The sequence below is a fragment of the Bufo gargarizans genome, chromosome 5 (genome assembly GCF_014858855.1).
Source record: "Bufo gargarizans isolate SCDJY-AF-19 chromosome 5, ASM1485885v1, whole genome shotgun sequence".
Taxonomy (NCBI): Eukaryota; Metazoa; Chordata; class Amphibia; order Anura; family Bufonidae; genus Bufo; species Bufo gargarizans.
In genome coordinates, this window is record NC_058084.1 from 59,618,453 (window position 1) to 59,635,914 (window position 17,462).

Below are 17,462 nucleotides of genomic sequence, written 5' to 3' on the forward strand. Positions count from 1 at the left end.
CAACACATTCCTATGGAGGTTTGAGGCTACCACAGTGAACAAACTGCCCCTCTGATTTTAGTACACGGATGCTGTTTGGGCCCCAGGTAGGTGAAGGGTCGGCCGGCACTCTTAGTCGATATGGTGATGCTCATTGGTAAATAAAATATATCGAAACCACGGCACTACAATAGTTAATTAATATAGGTATCAGTAATTTATTAGTTCCATCCAAAGTGGTGCATAGACAATGGTCAATGTTTCGGTCTAACCTAGACCTTGGTCACGGCCTTAATGTCATGAGTGGGATAAATTAGCTGGAGGATAGCGTGTCTGGGCCCCTGGAACGCAGAACTCCTGGGGAAAGCGTCCTCAGATGCAGTGGTCAAGACAACTGATGGGTTAATTGTCTGTGATCGACAACCGCGCCGATCGCAGACATTAGCTCCGGGTGTCTGCTGTGTAGTAAAACAGCAGAACCTGGCGGCTATGGTGCGGAGCAGACACCTTTTATAAAAACTCGACATGCAGTGTAGATGTATGGCGCATGTCGGGAAGGGGTAAAGGGAGTCTGTCACTAGGAAATTCACTAGCTCAGCTGAAAAGAGTACTTTTAAGTGCACCGAGGGCAGGCCCAAGCCACTCAGTGCACCCTTGCTCCTCCTGCTTTCTCCTCAGCCCATCCCTCTCCTATATTGACAAGGCCACCCAAGGAAAACTATGCAGGAACCTAGAGAAGTAGTGGGAGGGCCTGGTAGAGGAAGCAGGAGGAGCAAGGGTGCACAGAGTGGCTTGTGCCCGCCTTCAGTGCACTTAACTGCTCATTAGTAAAGTAGCGTCAGAGTGACAACTACAATCACCATTCTTGCTACTATCACTCCTATCCTTTCCACTCCTCTCCTGGCCTTGCTGCAGGAGCGGACTAGAGTCAAGCAGCTCCTGAAAGGGGCGTCATTTTTGTCCTTGCTATAAAATCACAACTTTAGCTCAAACGAGTGAACGAATCCCTTTGTAGACTTTTTGAAGCCTTATGTCAAGGTCACTGGGACCTTACAGAAATCTTCTGACCTCTATGGTTCCTAGAGCACCAGACGGTGTATATTAAAGGCCTGGCCCGGGCTTAGATGCGTCGTGAGAATCTCCCCCCTGAGGCCATGAGTAAAATAAAGCAATAATTATATGATTTTAATTCTCTCTTTCCTGTCAGGCGAGATAATTGACACGTTGCAGTACACGCTGTACAGTAGGACCCGGTACAGTACACGGTGCCAGTCATCTCCCAGTACATTGCAGATAGGGAAAGTCGTGATGCCCGTCACTGGGAAACATTCTTTCCAGATTCGTGACAAATGAGAGCGAAATGTCTCTTGGAAGCGATTGTCATTCAGCATTTCTGAGAATCTAGTAGACGGCTGCCTGGTACAGAGATTACTCACAGGGCCGAGAGGACAAAGCAATATGTCACGGCAGATGAAAGGAAGCAATTCACGGCCGCTGTCAATTATTCTTCTGTATTTGCAGCATATTACTTATGTGCGGACATTGGGGGAGGGGACCTGGCGGTAGACATTTACACCCATCATTTCTGGCATCTGGGTGAAAAATATAGATGTAGCAGTCATCAGTTCGTAGTTTGCCACCAGTCTTATGCCTCATGCACACGTCCGTTCCGTTTTTTTTTTGCGGTCCGCAAAAAACGGAAGTCGCCAGTGTGCCTTCCGCGATTTGCGGAACGGAACGGGCGGCCCATTGTAGAAATGCCTATTCTTGTCCGTAAAACGGACAAGAATAGGACATGCTGTATTTTTTTTTTGCGGGGCCATGGAACGGAGCAACGGATGCGGACAGCACACGGAGTGCTGTCCGCATCTTTTGCGGCCCCATTAAAGTGAATGGGTCCGCATCCGAGCCACAAAAACTGCGGACCAAAGCAACAGTCGCGTGCATGAGGCCTTAGGCTACTTTCACATCTGCGTCTTTCTTTCCGGTATTGAGATTCATCATAGGATCTCAAAACTGGAGGAAAAGGTTTTTAGTTTTGTCGCCATTCATTGTCAACGGGGACAAAACTGAACGGAACGAGTGCACCAGAATGCGTTCCCGTGCTCCACACACAAACGCTGCAAGCAGCCTTTTTGTGTACGGTACGTCATGGGATGCGGAGCAAGACATGGCACACAATGCAAGTCAATGGTGCCGGATCCGTTTTCTCATCCGGCGCTCATTGACTTACAATGGTTTTAGTGCTGGATCGTCATGGCCATTTTAGAGATAATACAACGGGATCCGTTTAGAACGGATGCAGACGGTTGTGTTATCCTAACGGAAGCGTTTTTGCTGATCCCTGCCGGATCCAGCAAAAATGCTGATGTGAAAATAGCCTTACATAGGACTGCTGGTAAACCTGCATTATCTCAAAGGGATTTAGGGCTGATTCACACGATCACATGATCGGCCCGTGATACATTGTCCTTTTGTCGGCCGCATATCCGAGGACCGATCTGACTGTATAAGGCCTCATGCACACGGACCGTTGCTCAGCCGTTCCGTGCATTGGGGACCACAATTTGCGGTCCCCAACGCACAAGGCACCATCTGTCCCATAATCCAGGTCTAATCTCACTTTTCTACCCTACACATTGACCACTTTGAAAAATGGTGAGTCTCCTAAATGTCACACAAAAGTAGCAATTGGCATGTCGTGCGACATTTTTACACCAAAAACCTGACGTATCTGGTTTGATAAATGTCCCCAAGTGTATTATATGGAGGCAGAATTTTTATTTGGTACAATGACTAAGCTTTATTAACATAAAACGAAAAACGCCTTGAGGGTAGGTCCACACGAAAAAAATATAAATAAATCCAGGATACATCCGCTGGCGGAATCCATTGCAGTTTTGCGTCAGATTTCATTGCCCTCCTGCAGCTAAAATTGAAACGTTTTGGATTAAAAATCTGTACGGAAAATCGAATCCGCTTTGCTGCATTTCAGTCCCATGTGGGTGTACCCTTAAAGGGCTTGTCCAGGATTTTTCTATTGTTGGCCTATCCTCAGGATAGTCCATCAATATCTGATTGATGGGGGTCCGACTAGGGGGGGCCACTGGCTTCATCCGAAAAAGCCGGACCTCACCGGCCTCGCCCCCAAACCGATAAACCAATGCCCGCATCTGTGAAACCACGCCCCCATCACCGCCGGGGAAAAAACGTGAGGAGGAGAGGGAAGAAGTTTCTGAAGGGAAGGTGAGCTGGGGCAGCCGGGGCGCTTCTCTCCCTGTCAGTCAGCCACAGGGAGCCATGTCTGCGGCTCTAGTGACTGACTGGGGGTGGGAGAAGCCTCGGTCAGTTGCCGCAGCTCACACTCAGACAGCGCAGTGCTGCTGTCCGAGTGTGAGCTACTGAAAGGGTGGACATCCCTGTGTCCGTCCAGGCCCTGCGCCGGACGGAGGACAGGGAGCCTAAAACCGGACCTCTGGCCACCCTAGGTCCGACACCCCACACTGATCAGCTGTTCTGCAGTAGCTCCGGCTCCATCTGTTGTGTAATGGATGATGCCGGTTACTACAGCGCTGCTGTCATTGAACTGAACCAGCTACGTCTACTACATAACGGAGGGAACTATCCTGAAATAGCTGGTAGATGAGGGTGCTGGGTGATGGACCCCCGCCAATCAGAGAGCGATGTCCTGTCCTGAAAATAGACCTTCAGTAGTAAACTCCTGGATAACCCCTTTAGGTTCATGTTCACATATGGTGGATTTACTGCAGGTTCTGTGTGGTGACAAAACTATGTAGCGAAGTACAGTACAGTGCAAGTGAACGGGGTTTTACAAAGCCTGCAGAGGGATATCTGTGGAGATTTAAAGGGGTTTTCTGGTATTAAAGATATTTTTTATCAAGTAATAATTAATAGGGTGGGCACTCTAATATCTGGGTCACAGAGCAGGCAATGCGGCAGTATTTAATTGACAGTAATTTATTTTAGTGACACCAAAACAGAACAGATCAAAGTCTGCTAAAACATATGTATCTATAAAATTAATAAAATTAGTAAAAGTAAATATACTTGATAAAATATATTATGGTATGTCCACTGGTAATAATATGGTATGGCCTGAATATACTGGCCAAGGATCATATATAATATCCGTAAATTGTGATTTGTACAGGCTATATTAGCAAGTATATTTATTCTCTGGGACAACAGTCTCCTTTAGCTCCACATAATCAAATAAATATAAAATATGAGAATAAGTGACCAGTGCATAAAATATAAAGAAACCAAAATTGGGTGATAAACATACAAATTTTAAATTAAGGTGCATTAAACTAAAAGTGTTCAAATGGTTGCAATAATGTGCAAGCGTGCAAAATATCTGTGGAGATTTATCCTCAAGCTCAATCTTTCTAGATGTAACAGAAAAGTTCCTGAGAATCGGCTTGTTATTCCAGCATATATACTCTATTGTACAATATGTCAGTCCGGCGAATCTCTAGTTAATAGCGCTATAAAGCGCAGCAGCGATAGTTGGTACAATGTATCAGTCCGGCAAATCTCTAGTTGGTACAATGTATCAGTCCGGCAAATCTCTAGTTGGTGCCGCTATAGAGCGCAGCAGCGATACTTAGTTGTTTCAGCAGTGGAGCTATTGAGCGATGTTATATGCACATATAATCAATTGTTTTGTTACTCACATGCGGGCTTTCAGCCGTCTTCACCGTGGCGTCCCACGTAGTGGAGATTCTGGGTAAAGTGTATCGCTAAACCCCAGGTAGCATACGGCCTGGCTGTTTTAAATGCAGGATCCTCTGGTGTATTAACGTGTTTTTACCAGGTCCGGCTGTGAGTAACAGTGCTGGTAGTATTCGGTCAGCTCCGCTGCAGGTTCACCTGGATGTCCTTAATTAGGATACGTGCTCCACCTTTCTTTTAGTGCAGTCACGTACATAGGTGTCTGTTTAGTGTCCATAGAGATTTAAAGTCCTGGAAAGCGCTTTCTTCTGTCCAATATCAGGTGGCGAACTGTTGCGGTTTATAGTCAGGTCCAATTAGTCCACGCCAGACGCGTTTCGAAGGGTATCCACCTTCTTCCTCAGTGGCTCTGTTGGATCTGACTGGTTTGCCTCTTTTTATTCATTGTAGTTAACAAGGAATGTTCTAGAGAAAACCTGGAGAGAATCAGGAGAATCTGAATGTCTCAAATCCAGGTTAACATTAAATGCGGTATTGATGCGGTTTTTATGTATGATCCTGCGTTTTCTTGTCCAGTAGAGGCCAAAGTTCTTCTCAGCCATTATCCATACTTGATTTTATGCATAATTGATTGCATTGTCCTTTTATATTAATAAAAGTGCATAGTTTACTTCAATATGAGTATGTATAAAAAAGAACTGTAAAATCCTATTATCACTTAATCTTATTATATTTCTAATCAATATATATTCATACAATATCTTATAAATATATGAAATAAAACTATGAATGGAAATGAAAATAAACATAAAAATAAAATATTTATATATATATATAAAAATTTGTCTAAAAAATTTATAAATTTTTATTAAATCATGTCCTGGGTCAAGTTATTAAATTTTTTTATTTTTTATCGTATGATTTAGAATATTTGCTTCCATATCCAGCAAGATCCATCTAAGAAGTGACAGCAAAGAACCTTTTTAGCACAAACCATTTTCTTTGGGGGGACTCGTTGCGTGACCCCAAAAGTTCTTTAGACAGAGGAGGGAACTGGAGATGGATGACAACCAGATTGAATGGTGCCAGAGGCCTAAGGTGACTAGATGGTATAGGAATGGAGACCTGCAGCCCAGGAGGGGTCATAGTGCTGATAGACAGCCCGACTAGTACCCCTCGTGGGCCGAAGGCGTCCAAACCCTCACAGGAATCCGAATATTTCCAATTCGGCATTGAGTCCAGCCGGGGCCAGGCTGCCGAATTCAAAAATTCTTCTAGATTCAGCCCTAGACATTCGGGCAATATGGTTGCCTCCCCTCCAATTACGTTCTATCTGTTCAAAGGCTGCAAAGGTCAGCGTTGTAGGGTCTTGATTGTGTACCATTTTAAAATGTTTAGATAGTACATGTTTTTCATACCCCTTTTTAATGTTGTTTATATGTTCCGCTATCCTGATTCTTAAAGGTCTTTTCGTCCTGCCTATATATTGTTTCGCACATGCACATTCTATGATGTAGATGACGTTTGAACTGTTACATGTGAGAAGAGTCTTTATCTCAACTTCAAAGGCATTTTGTGTTGATTTTACCCGTTGGGTCTTCTTTGTAAAAGACGTATTTCTACAGTTCACACAGCATCCACATCTATAGAACCCACTCCTATTTAACCATTTATTAATGGAACCGGTTTCTCTTGTTGGTTGTTTTATTGATGGTGCTACCTTCAGACCTAAATTAGGGGCCTTCGTGTACACTATCTCCGGTATTGGTGGGATTAGTGGACCTATAATTTTGTCTTTTTGTATTAGGTGCCAATGATTTTTAATACTTTGCTCAATTTTCTTATGCTGTGCATTATAGGGCAGTATGATGCTGAATTTATCATCTTCTTTGGGCTTATCAGTCTTCTCTTTGTTAATTTCAAAGAATTTTCTCCTATCCATCAATCTGACCTTTTTTAGAGCATTCTCTACTACTGTCTCAGGGTAGTCTTTTGACAGAAATTTCTCTTTCATATTAAGGGCCTCTTCCTCAAACTCTGACTGATTAGTACAATTCCTCTTAATTCTTCGGAATTGGCCAGTTGGTATATTTACTAGCCAAGAGGGTAAATGACAGCTTGAGAAGAGAATGAAGCTGTTCTTAGCCACCTTCTTCTGAAATGTGGTACACACATAGTGGTCCATCTGAGTGGTGATCCGTAAATCAAGGAATTCAATAGATTCTTGATTAATGTTGTGAGAGAAATTCAAACTGTGTATATTTGTATTGATTTCTTCTAGGAAGGTGTGGAGGCCTACTACATCTCCCTGCCAAATAAAAATAATATCATCGATGTAGCGCTGCCAGAGCACCAGATCCGACCCCAGCTTGGGTAAGATGGTCTCCTGTTCCCATTGTGCCATAAAAAGGTTGGCATAGCTGGGGGCGAATCTGGTGCCCATGGCAGTGCCCCGTATCTGGAGATAATACTCCCCCTCAAAGAAGAAGTAATTATGTGTTAATATATGTCTAACACCTTCCACCAAGAAATCAATCTGCTTCTCTTTGAGGCTACCATGATTTCTCAATTGTAGACTCATGCTATTGGTGCCCTGTTCATGCTCAATCACGGTGTAGAGGGATTGGACATCCAAGGTCCCTATCAGCCAGTGTGGCTCCACCTTCAGATTCTCCAATATCTGGACAATCTGGGTGGTATCTTTCAAATACGCTGGAGTGGTCTTCACTATTGGTTGAATGAGTTGGTCTATGTATTGGGACAAATTGGATGTCAAAGACCCTATACCCGAGATTATAGGGCGACCTGGTGGATCAATCATACTTTTGTGAATCTTGGGCAGGCAATAGAACACAGGTAGCCTCTGTTGTGTCCCCAAAATAAAGTCAAATTCCTGCCTAGAAAGTAATCCATCTTCAAGTCCTCTATTACAATAGTTGTTCAATATCTTTGAGAAATCTTCTGTAGGATCTTTTCTCAGCCGCCTATAAGTTGTAGTGTCTGCGAGTTGTCTCAGGCACTCCATATTATATTTGGTCGTTTCCAGGAGAACAATAGCTCCACCTTTATCGGCGGGACGGATGGTAAGATTTTTTAATTTTTGTAATTCCTTAATCGCTTTGATCTCCTGTATAGACAGATTGTTCCTCCTCATCTGTTTATCGGGTACCTTTCTCAGGTCTGTCTCTGTGTTTTTTCTAAAGGTGGCGATCTCAACACCTATCTCCTGTCTTGGAAACTTTTTTGATTTAGGTCTGAGAGATGTGTGTTTGATCTCAATATCTTCACATTCAGCTGTATTCATTAGGATGGGATTTTTCAGAAAATATTTTTTCAAACAGAGTTTCCTCACAAATTTTTCTATACCCACATAGGTGTCAAATTTATTTAATTTCATTGTCGGTGCAAATTTGAGGCCCCTATTTAGTAGTCTTATCTGGGAGTCAGTCAAGACCACGGAACTGAGGTTTACTATAGCTTCTGATTCAACTATCTGTGTTTGTTGTAAGGACCTCTTTTTTCTTTGGGATCTTCGTGTCTTTCTCTTAGATCTGGGTTCCGTTGATACCTTTGTGTTCCCTCTCTCAAATGTTTTGGTATATATTGATGTCTGTAATTCTGTGGGGGCCTGATCCTCTGTTGTGGCTCTTGATCTTCTGGCCTGTTCCTCAAATTGTATGTGTGTGTCGGCATTACTTGTCGGTGAATCTGATCTCTGGATAGTGAACGTGATCTGTGTCTGGTTCTCATACTGTGGTGTACTCCTGTCTGTTGGGGTTGGACATATTTGTCGTTGGGAGTCTGTGATCTCTGTCTTATTCTTGTCTTGTGATGGGGTGGAGTCCTGTCTAAAAAATGGTTATAATTGAATGTCTCAAATCTATTGCTCACAGGGATAGTATATCTAGGAGGATAATCATTTTCATCAGGATGATCCAGGGCTCTAATAACTAAATCTCCTTCCTGCGAGTTGGCTCTATAATTATAATCTTCTATTGGTTTAGCATTAAATCTATATTTCCTAGTTTTCCTATTGATTATCTCTGACTCCATTTTATCAAGACTTTTGCATAAACGTTCCTGCCACATAGTTAATTCCTCACTAGCTGGTAGTTTATCGACCACAGTTTTAATTTGTTTTATTTTCTCGTTTAACTCTTCCAGAATTTTACATCTCCTTTTAATAATAAGTTGCACCAACATTATGGATTGGGAGAGTAGTAGTGCTTCCCATTCTTTCTTAAATTCCTCGTTGCACAAATCTTGTGCAGGGATTTTGAATAACATTAGTCCCTTAGGAATTCTCTTCTCCTCAATACATAATTTCAGCGACTTGATTTCCCACTGTTGTCTTAGTTGTTTAAGCAACAGTGGTTCAAGTTCTCTGAATATATCTTCTAATGACTTCTCGTATCCAATGTTATTTAAGTCATGAGCACTTGAATCATCAAATCTTTATGTCTCTACCTTCTGTCGCTTGCTTTCTATGTGAGTCCAGATATCCATTATAGAAGCAGAGGGAGCTCTGACCTTATTGGGTACGCTAATAGTAATTGTAAAATTGTAATACAGGTCGGCTCACCCCTGATTCCAGCTGGCAAGGTGCTCCACCCTGATGTCGTACCCCGATCACCAGAAATAATGCAGTAATCCATTCCTATACCATCTAGTCACCTTAGGCCTCTGGCACCATTCAATCTGGTTGTCATCCATCTCCATTCCCTCCTCTGTCTAAAGAACTTTTGGGGTCACGCAACGAGTCCCCCCAAAGAAAATGGTTTGTGCTAAAAAGGTTCTTTGCTGTCACTTCTTAGATGGATCTTGCTGGATATGGAAGCAAATATTCTAAATCATACGATAAAAAATAAAAAAATTTAATAACTTGACCCAGGACATGATTTAATAAAAATGTATAAATTTTTTAGACAAATTTTTATATATATATATAAATATTTTATTTTTATGTTTATTTTCATTTCCATTCATAGTTTTATTTCATATATTTATAAGATATTGTATGAATATATATTGATTAGAAATATAATAAGATTAAGTGATAATAGGATTTTACAGTTCTTTTTTATACATACTCATATTGAAGTAAACTATGCACTTTTATTAATATAAAAGGACAATGCAATCAATTATGCATAAAATCAAGTATGGATAATGGCTGAGAAGAACTTTGGCCTCTACTGGACAAGAAAACGCAGGATCATACATAAAAACGCATATAAACCGCATCAATACCGCATTTAATGTTAACCTGGATTTGAGACATTCAGATTCTCCTGATTCTCTCCAGGTTTTCTCTAGAACATTCCTCGTTAACTACAATGAATAAAAAGAGGCAAACCAGTCAGATCCAACAGAGCCACTGAGGAAGAAGGTGGATACCCTTCGAAACGCGTCTGGCGTGGACTAATTGGACCTGACTATAAACCGCAACAGTTTGCCACCTGATATTGGACAGAAGAAAGCGCTTTCCAGGACTTTAAATCTCTATGGACACTAAACAGACACCTATGTACGTGACTGCACTAAAAGAAAGGTGGAGCACGTATCCTAATTAAGGACATCCAGGTGAACCTGCAGCGGAGCTGACCGAATACTACCAGCACTGTAAGGCTACTTTCACACTAGCGTTCAGTACGGATCCGTCTGCATTATTTTAGCATAAAAAGAGCTAAGTGTGAAAATAGCCTCGTACGGATCCGTCCAGACTTTCAATGTAAAGTCAATGGGGGACGGATCCGCCTGAAGATTGAGCCATATTGTGGCATCTTCAAACGGATCCGTCCCCATTGACTTACATTGTAAGTCTGGACGGATCCGCACGGATCCGCACGCCTCCGCACGGCCAGGCGGACACCCGAACGCTGCAAGCAGCGTTCAGCTGTCCGCCTGGCCGTGCGGAGGCGAGCGGAGCGGAGGCTGAACACCGCCAGACTGATGCAGTCTGAGCGGATCCGCTCCATTCAGACTGCATCAGGGCTGGACGGCTGCGTTCGGGTCTGCTCGTGAGCCCCTTCAAACGGAGCTCACGAGCGGACAGCCGAACGCTAGTGTGAAAGTAGCCTTACTCACAGCCGGACCTGGTAAAAACACGTTAATACACCAGAGGATCCTGCATTTAAAACAGCCAGGCCGTATGCTACCTGGGGTTTAGCGATACACTTTACCCAGAATCTCCACTACGTGGGACGCCACGGTGAAGACGGCTGAAAGCCCGCATGTGAGTAACAAAACAATTGATTATATGTGCATATAACATCGCTCAATAGCTCCACTGCTGAAACAACTAAGTATCGCTGCTGCGCTCTATAGCGGCACCAACTAGAGATTTGCCGGACTGATACATTGTACCAACTAGAGATTTGCCGGACTGATACATTGTACCAACTAGAGATTTGCCGGACTGATACATTGTACCAACTATCGCTGCTGCGCTTTATAGCGCTATTAACTAGAGATTCGCCGGACTGACATATTGTACAATAGAGTATATATGCTGGAATAACAAGCCGATTCTCAGGAACTTTTCTGTTACATCTAGAAAGATTGAGCTTGAGGATAAATCTCCACAGATATTTTGCACGCTTGCACATTATTGCAACCATTTGAACACTTTTAGTTTAATGCACCTTAATTTAAAATTTGTATGTTTATCACCCAATTTTGGTTTCTTTATATTTTATGCACTGGTCACTTATTCTCATATTTTATATTTATTTGATTATGTGGAGCTAAAGGAGACTGTTGTCCCAGAGAATAAATATACTTGCTAATATAGCCTGTACAAATCACAATTTACGGATATTATATATGATCCTTGGCCAGTATATTCAGGCCATACCATATTATTACCAGTGGACATACCATAATATATTTTATCAAGTATATTTACTTTTACTAATTTTATTAATTTTATAGATACATATGTTTTAGCAGACTTTGATCTGTTCTGTTTTGGTGTCACTAAAATAAATTACTGTCAATTAAATACTGCCGCATTGCCTGCTCTGTGACCCAGATATTAGAGTGCCCACCCTATTAATTATTACTGCATTATTTCTGGTGATCGGGGTACGACATCAGGGTGGAGCACCTTGCCAGCTGGAATCAGGGGTGAGCCGACCTGTATTACAATTTTTTATCAAGTGCCTGCAGGCTGCCTCCTGAAACAGAAAATTCAGACTTACCTGCCCCACGCCACTCTGGTCCTCTGCGCTGCCTCCATCTTCCGATCCCTGCACTGCCTACATCCAGCTAGCCATGGGCATGGTCACATGCACTGCTGCAGCCAATGACTGGCTTCAGAGGTGACATGCTGCTTGTGGCTACAACACCTCATTGGCTGGAGCTGTGCATGTGACCATGCCCATGCATAGTTGCCAACTGTCCCAAATTTGCAGGGACTGATTTTCAGACACAGTCGAAGCAAATTTGCGATGTCCTGGGCCGAATATGGGGGTGCTAACGATAAGCTCGCCCATAAGTGGGGGTTTCCAAAATCAGGGTGTTCCCAGGGGTTTTGGATGCCACGATTTTACTTACCGAAACATTAGTAAGTATGTCCATGGCCAGCAGGATGTAAACAGCCGGAGAAAGCGGAGCCGGCACTGAGGACTGGATCGGCGCGGAGCAGGTAAGTATCTGCGGGCACTTGATAAAACCTCATTATTACTCGAAAACCCCTTTAAGGACGCATTGTGGATTTTCACGCTGTAGTATGCTGCCGCCTGGCAATGCCAAGGAGAAAACGGACGGCAAATCTGAAGAAAGAGTCACAGAAAAATGCGTTTGTAACTGGGACGTGTAAAATGAAGGCCCTGGGCCCAATGCAAGATCTGTGACTGGGTCCACGTCTTCCATGTGCCATTAATCATACTGGTGTCTTCATAGGTGACAGAGGGGCCTCCTTTGTCCTTCTCCCCGATGGCTACGGGGATACTTAGGATAGAAACGTCCATCACATGCTCACATTTAAAAAAATTCCTGCATATAAAACAACAAATGGGAAACAAACACTTGTAAAGTAATGGAATTCAAAGACAATACGATAAATAATAGCAACACAAGATTATAATGTAATAAAACATATTATAATAATAAGGCCACGTTCACACTTGCGTTGTTGTTCTCTGGTATTGAAATCCGGCAGAGCATCTCAATACCGTAAAAGTTTTGTCCCCATGCATTCTGAATAGAAAGGGATCCGTTCAGGAGGCATCAGGACGTCTTCCGTTTCGGCAGCATTCCGTTTTGTGACTGGACATAAAACCGGTGCAAGCTGCAGTTTTGTGTCCGGTCGTAAAAACGTAAAAAAGACGGATCCGGCACTGAAAACAATGTAAGTCAACGGTGATGGATCCTAAAAAACGGATCCGTCATCCATTGACTTTCAATGTATTTAGTGACGGAACCTTTTTTTTTTTTCGATTTGATTTCACACAGCCGCATCCTAACGGAACGGATGCCTGCTGATGAGCAAAATCAAAACGGATCCGTTTAATTCCGGTATTGAGAACCTCTGCCAGAGGAAGTGTGAACAAATAATTATAACCCCTTCACGCCCAGAGCTGTACATGTACGACGCTGGGCGGGTGTTAAAAGATGGCGCCCGCTCCCAAGCACTGGGGGCGCCATAGCCGCGGGTGGCTGCCTGCTTCTTATAGCAGACACCCACGGCTCATGTCCGCAAACGGCAGTAATGCCGATCGCGGACATTTAAGCCCTCAGATGCCGTAGTCAATCATGACCACGGCATCTAAGCGGTTGTGCTCCGGCTCCCCCGTGTGGTGATCGGAGGAGCCAGAGTGTGTGTGCAGCAGTCCCTGTCTTTATGAATGACAGGAGGCTGCTGCATAGTATTTCATATGGAGCCCTTGCCTGTAACAGGGCTCCATAGGAAAGTAGTAAAATCATCATAGACTCCAATGCAAGTGCAAGTCTATGATAATAGCAATCAGATGATTGATTGTTATAGTTCCCTATAGGAACTATAAAAAAGTGTAAAAAAAAAAGTAAACAAAAAAAAAGAACATAAAAATTCAAATCACCCCCATTTCCCCAAAATAAAATAAAAGAACTAAAAATTTTTTAAAAATACACATCATGTGCAAAAATGCCCATAGTATAAAAATATAAGAATATAGTTCCCATACGGCAAACAGCAAAACGGAAAAAGCGTCCAAATGACCAATTCGCCGTTTTTGGTCGCTTAATTTTCTACAAAAAATTTAATAAAAAGTGATTAAAAAGTCATACACACCCAAGAATGGTATCAATCAAAATGTCAGATCACCCCGCAAAAAATGAGCCCCCATACAGCTCCGTACACATAATGAAAAAAAGTTATAGGGGTCAAAATATATGCAAAACAAAAACATAACACTTTTTAATTGTTTTATCACTATCAAAAAGCAAGAAAAACTATACATATAAGGTATCGCCGGATTCGTACTGACTAGTGTTGGGCAAGCATGCTCGGCCGAACACTTTTTTGCTACGCAGCTAATAAACGTGCGCAGAGGTAATGGCACTCACTGTAATGCGGTAGCCATGTTGGTTACTGGCATTACAGTGATTGGCTGGCCGGAACGTGTCATCGGGTGCTATATAGCACCCGATGACACGTGGTTCGGTTCAGTCTTAGTCAGGGAGAGCTGTGCTGAAGAAGGGACAGATAGTGTAGGGACAAGGATTGCTTTGTTTCCTAGGCAGGGTTTACTGGTGAAAGGTGTTAGAGACGCAAAAGTCCTTTTAAGGACTATTATTTTATCTGGCTGCCATATATATTATTAGCGCAACCTGTGCTAAATTGCGTGCAATTGTTTGGACGCTGCTGACAGTGACACAACCTCTGCTACATCTGTTGTGTTACATTTGCGCTGTGAAATTCAGCGCAATTGTTTGGCCTCTGGTGACAGCGACATTACCTGCGCTACATCTCCTGTATAACGTTTGCCCATCCTAAATATCTGTGACATTCAGTTTAATTTATTTGCGCATACACTTACAAAACCTGCGCTACTGTACGTGTAATATACTTGCAAGCATATATACCATTTAATATGCAGTAAGGGAAGGGGAAGTGGCCGTACTGCTGATGGTGCACGCAGAGGCCGTGGCCCTATGCACGGTGAAAGTGTGACTGCTGCCAGAGCACAAGAAACACACTCAACCACGATACCTAGCTTCATGTCCCAGTTTGCAGGGTGGCGTAGGAGACCACTCTCGACGTCAGACCAGTGCGACCAGGTGGTCAGTTGGATTGCAGCAGATAATGCTTCCAGTCGGTTAAGCACCATGCTGTCTTTCACAAAGTCCAGTCTCATAGCCAAGAGTCTGGTCAACAGAATCCTCACCCTGATCCTCCTTTCTCCCACCATGGAGAGTCTAGGCAAACAAGTGATCCCACGCTCGGATATTCCGAGGAGCTCTTTTTATTGCCATTCCTTGATTTAGGCCTCTCGACAAGCACGAATGAAAGAGGGACATGAGGAGATCTCGTGCCCTGCTTCCCAAACTCTTGAGCATTCACAGTCAGAAGAAGATGACGGTGGGGAACGGCAATTAGTGTTTCATGAGGTGGATGATGATGATGAGACACAGTTGCCAATAAGTCAATGGCAATTAGTGTCTCTAGAGGTTGATGATGAGGATGAGACACAGTTGACAATAAGTGAGGTTGTTGTTAGGTCAACAAGTCAGGAGGATGACAAGAGTGAGGAAGGTGGACGATGAAATCACTGACCCAACCTGGGAAGGTGGCAAGCCGAGCGAGGATGGCAGTACAGAGGGGGAGGGATCCCCAGCACCACAACAGGCTGGAAGAGGCAGTGGGGTGGCAAATAGGAGAAGGCGGGCCACACCAAACAGGCCCGCAACTGTTCCCCGGAGCACCCCCTTGCGGCAATCCCCCTTGCCAAGGGGTAGTTGTTCCGCAGTCTGGCGCTTTTTTGAGGAAAGTGCGGACGATAAAAGAATTGTCAATTGTAACCTGTGCCGTACCAAAATGAGAGGGGCGTAAACACTAGCAACCTCACCGCCACCAGCATGATCCGCCACATGGCATCAAAGCACCCTAATAGGTGGGCCGAATGCCTGGGTCCACAACCGGTGTCTGTGGGTCACACCACTTCCTCCTCTTCCCCTGTGTTATGTGCTGGCCAATCCCCTGTCCAAGACGCAGAGCCGGAGGCCTCCCGCCATGCACCTGGACCTTTGCAAGCACCATCAGCTAGCAAGTCCACTTCTGTGTCCCAGTGCAGAGTACATACCCCAGGGCTTTGAACGAAAGTGCAAATACCCAGCCACCCACCCACAGGCCATAGCACGAAATGCGCACCTTTCCAAATTGCTGGCCCTGGAAATGATGGCATTTAGACTTGTGGACACTGAGGCTTTCCTCAGCCTGATGGCTGCGGCGGTCTCTCGTTACTCAGTCCCCAGCCCCCACAATTTTTCCCGGTGTGCCGTCCCCGCCTTACACCAGCATGTGTCCCCTAACATTACCCATACTCTGACCAACGCAGTTATTAGGAAAGTTCACTTAACGACTGACACATGGACAAGTGCTTTTGGCCAGGGACGCTACATTTCCCTGACGGAACACTGGGTGAACGTTGTGGAGGCCATGAGCGAGTCATACCCTGGGATGGTGCTACCGACGCCAAGGATTGCGGGCCCTACTTCCATTGGGATTTCTCCCACCACCTACATTAGTGGCTGCAACCCCTCCGTCTCCTCCTCCACCTCCTCCTCCTCCTCCACTTCCACCTCTGAATTCTCATCTTGCAGCACCAGTCAGCCATCAGTCAGTAGCTGGAAACAGTGTAGCACTGCAGTGGGGAATCGGCAACAGGCCGAGCTGAAACTAATTTGCTTAGGTGACAAACAGCACACCGCCGCAGGGCTGTGGCAGGGTATAAAAGACCACACTGAGTTGTGGCTCTCACCACTCAACTTAGAACCAGGCATGGTTGTGTCTGATAATAGCCGTAACTTGGTGGTGGCTTTGGAGTTCTGCAAGCTCACACACATACCATTCCTAGCCCACGTGTTCAACTTAGTGGTTCAGTGGTTTCTCAAAACGTACCCCAATTTGCCTAAGCTACTGGTGAAGGTGCGCCGCGTGTGTGCCCATTTCCGAAAGTCATCTATAGCTGCTGCTGGTCTGGCAACGCTGCAGCAGCGCTTGCAATTGCCTGCTCACCGACTGTTTTGCAACGTGAGCATGCGCTGGAACTCCATGTTCCACATGTTGGCCAGGCTTTGTGAGCAGCAGAGGGCAGTAGTAGAATACCAGCTGCAAAATGGTCGTCGCCTTTTCAGTCAGCTTTCGCTCTTCACAAGCGACGAGTGGGCATGGATGTCTGACCTCTGTGAGGTTTTATGCAACTTTGAGGAATCAACACAAATGGTGAGATCCGATTCCGCTATCATCAGCGTAACCATCCCACTCCTGTGTCTACTAAAACGCTCGCTGCTTACAATGAAGGCGGATGCTTTGCATGTGGCAGAGGTGGAAATGGGGGAAGACAGTACACAGGGTGATAGCCAGACCACCCTCAGTTTGTCTTCTCAGCGCTAATTGAATGATGATGAGGAGAAGGAGGAGGATCAGGAGACGGTTGGGTAGTACCCATAGCAAGTTTATTCCATCCGTTCAGCGTGGATGGGCCGAAGAGGAGGAAGAGGATGAGGAGATTAAGAGTCATCCTCCTGATGAGGACAGCGAAGTCTTGTCTGTTGGGACTCTGGCACACATGGCTGACTTTATG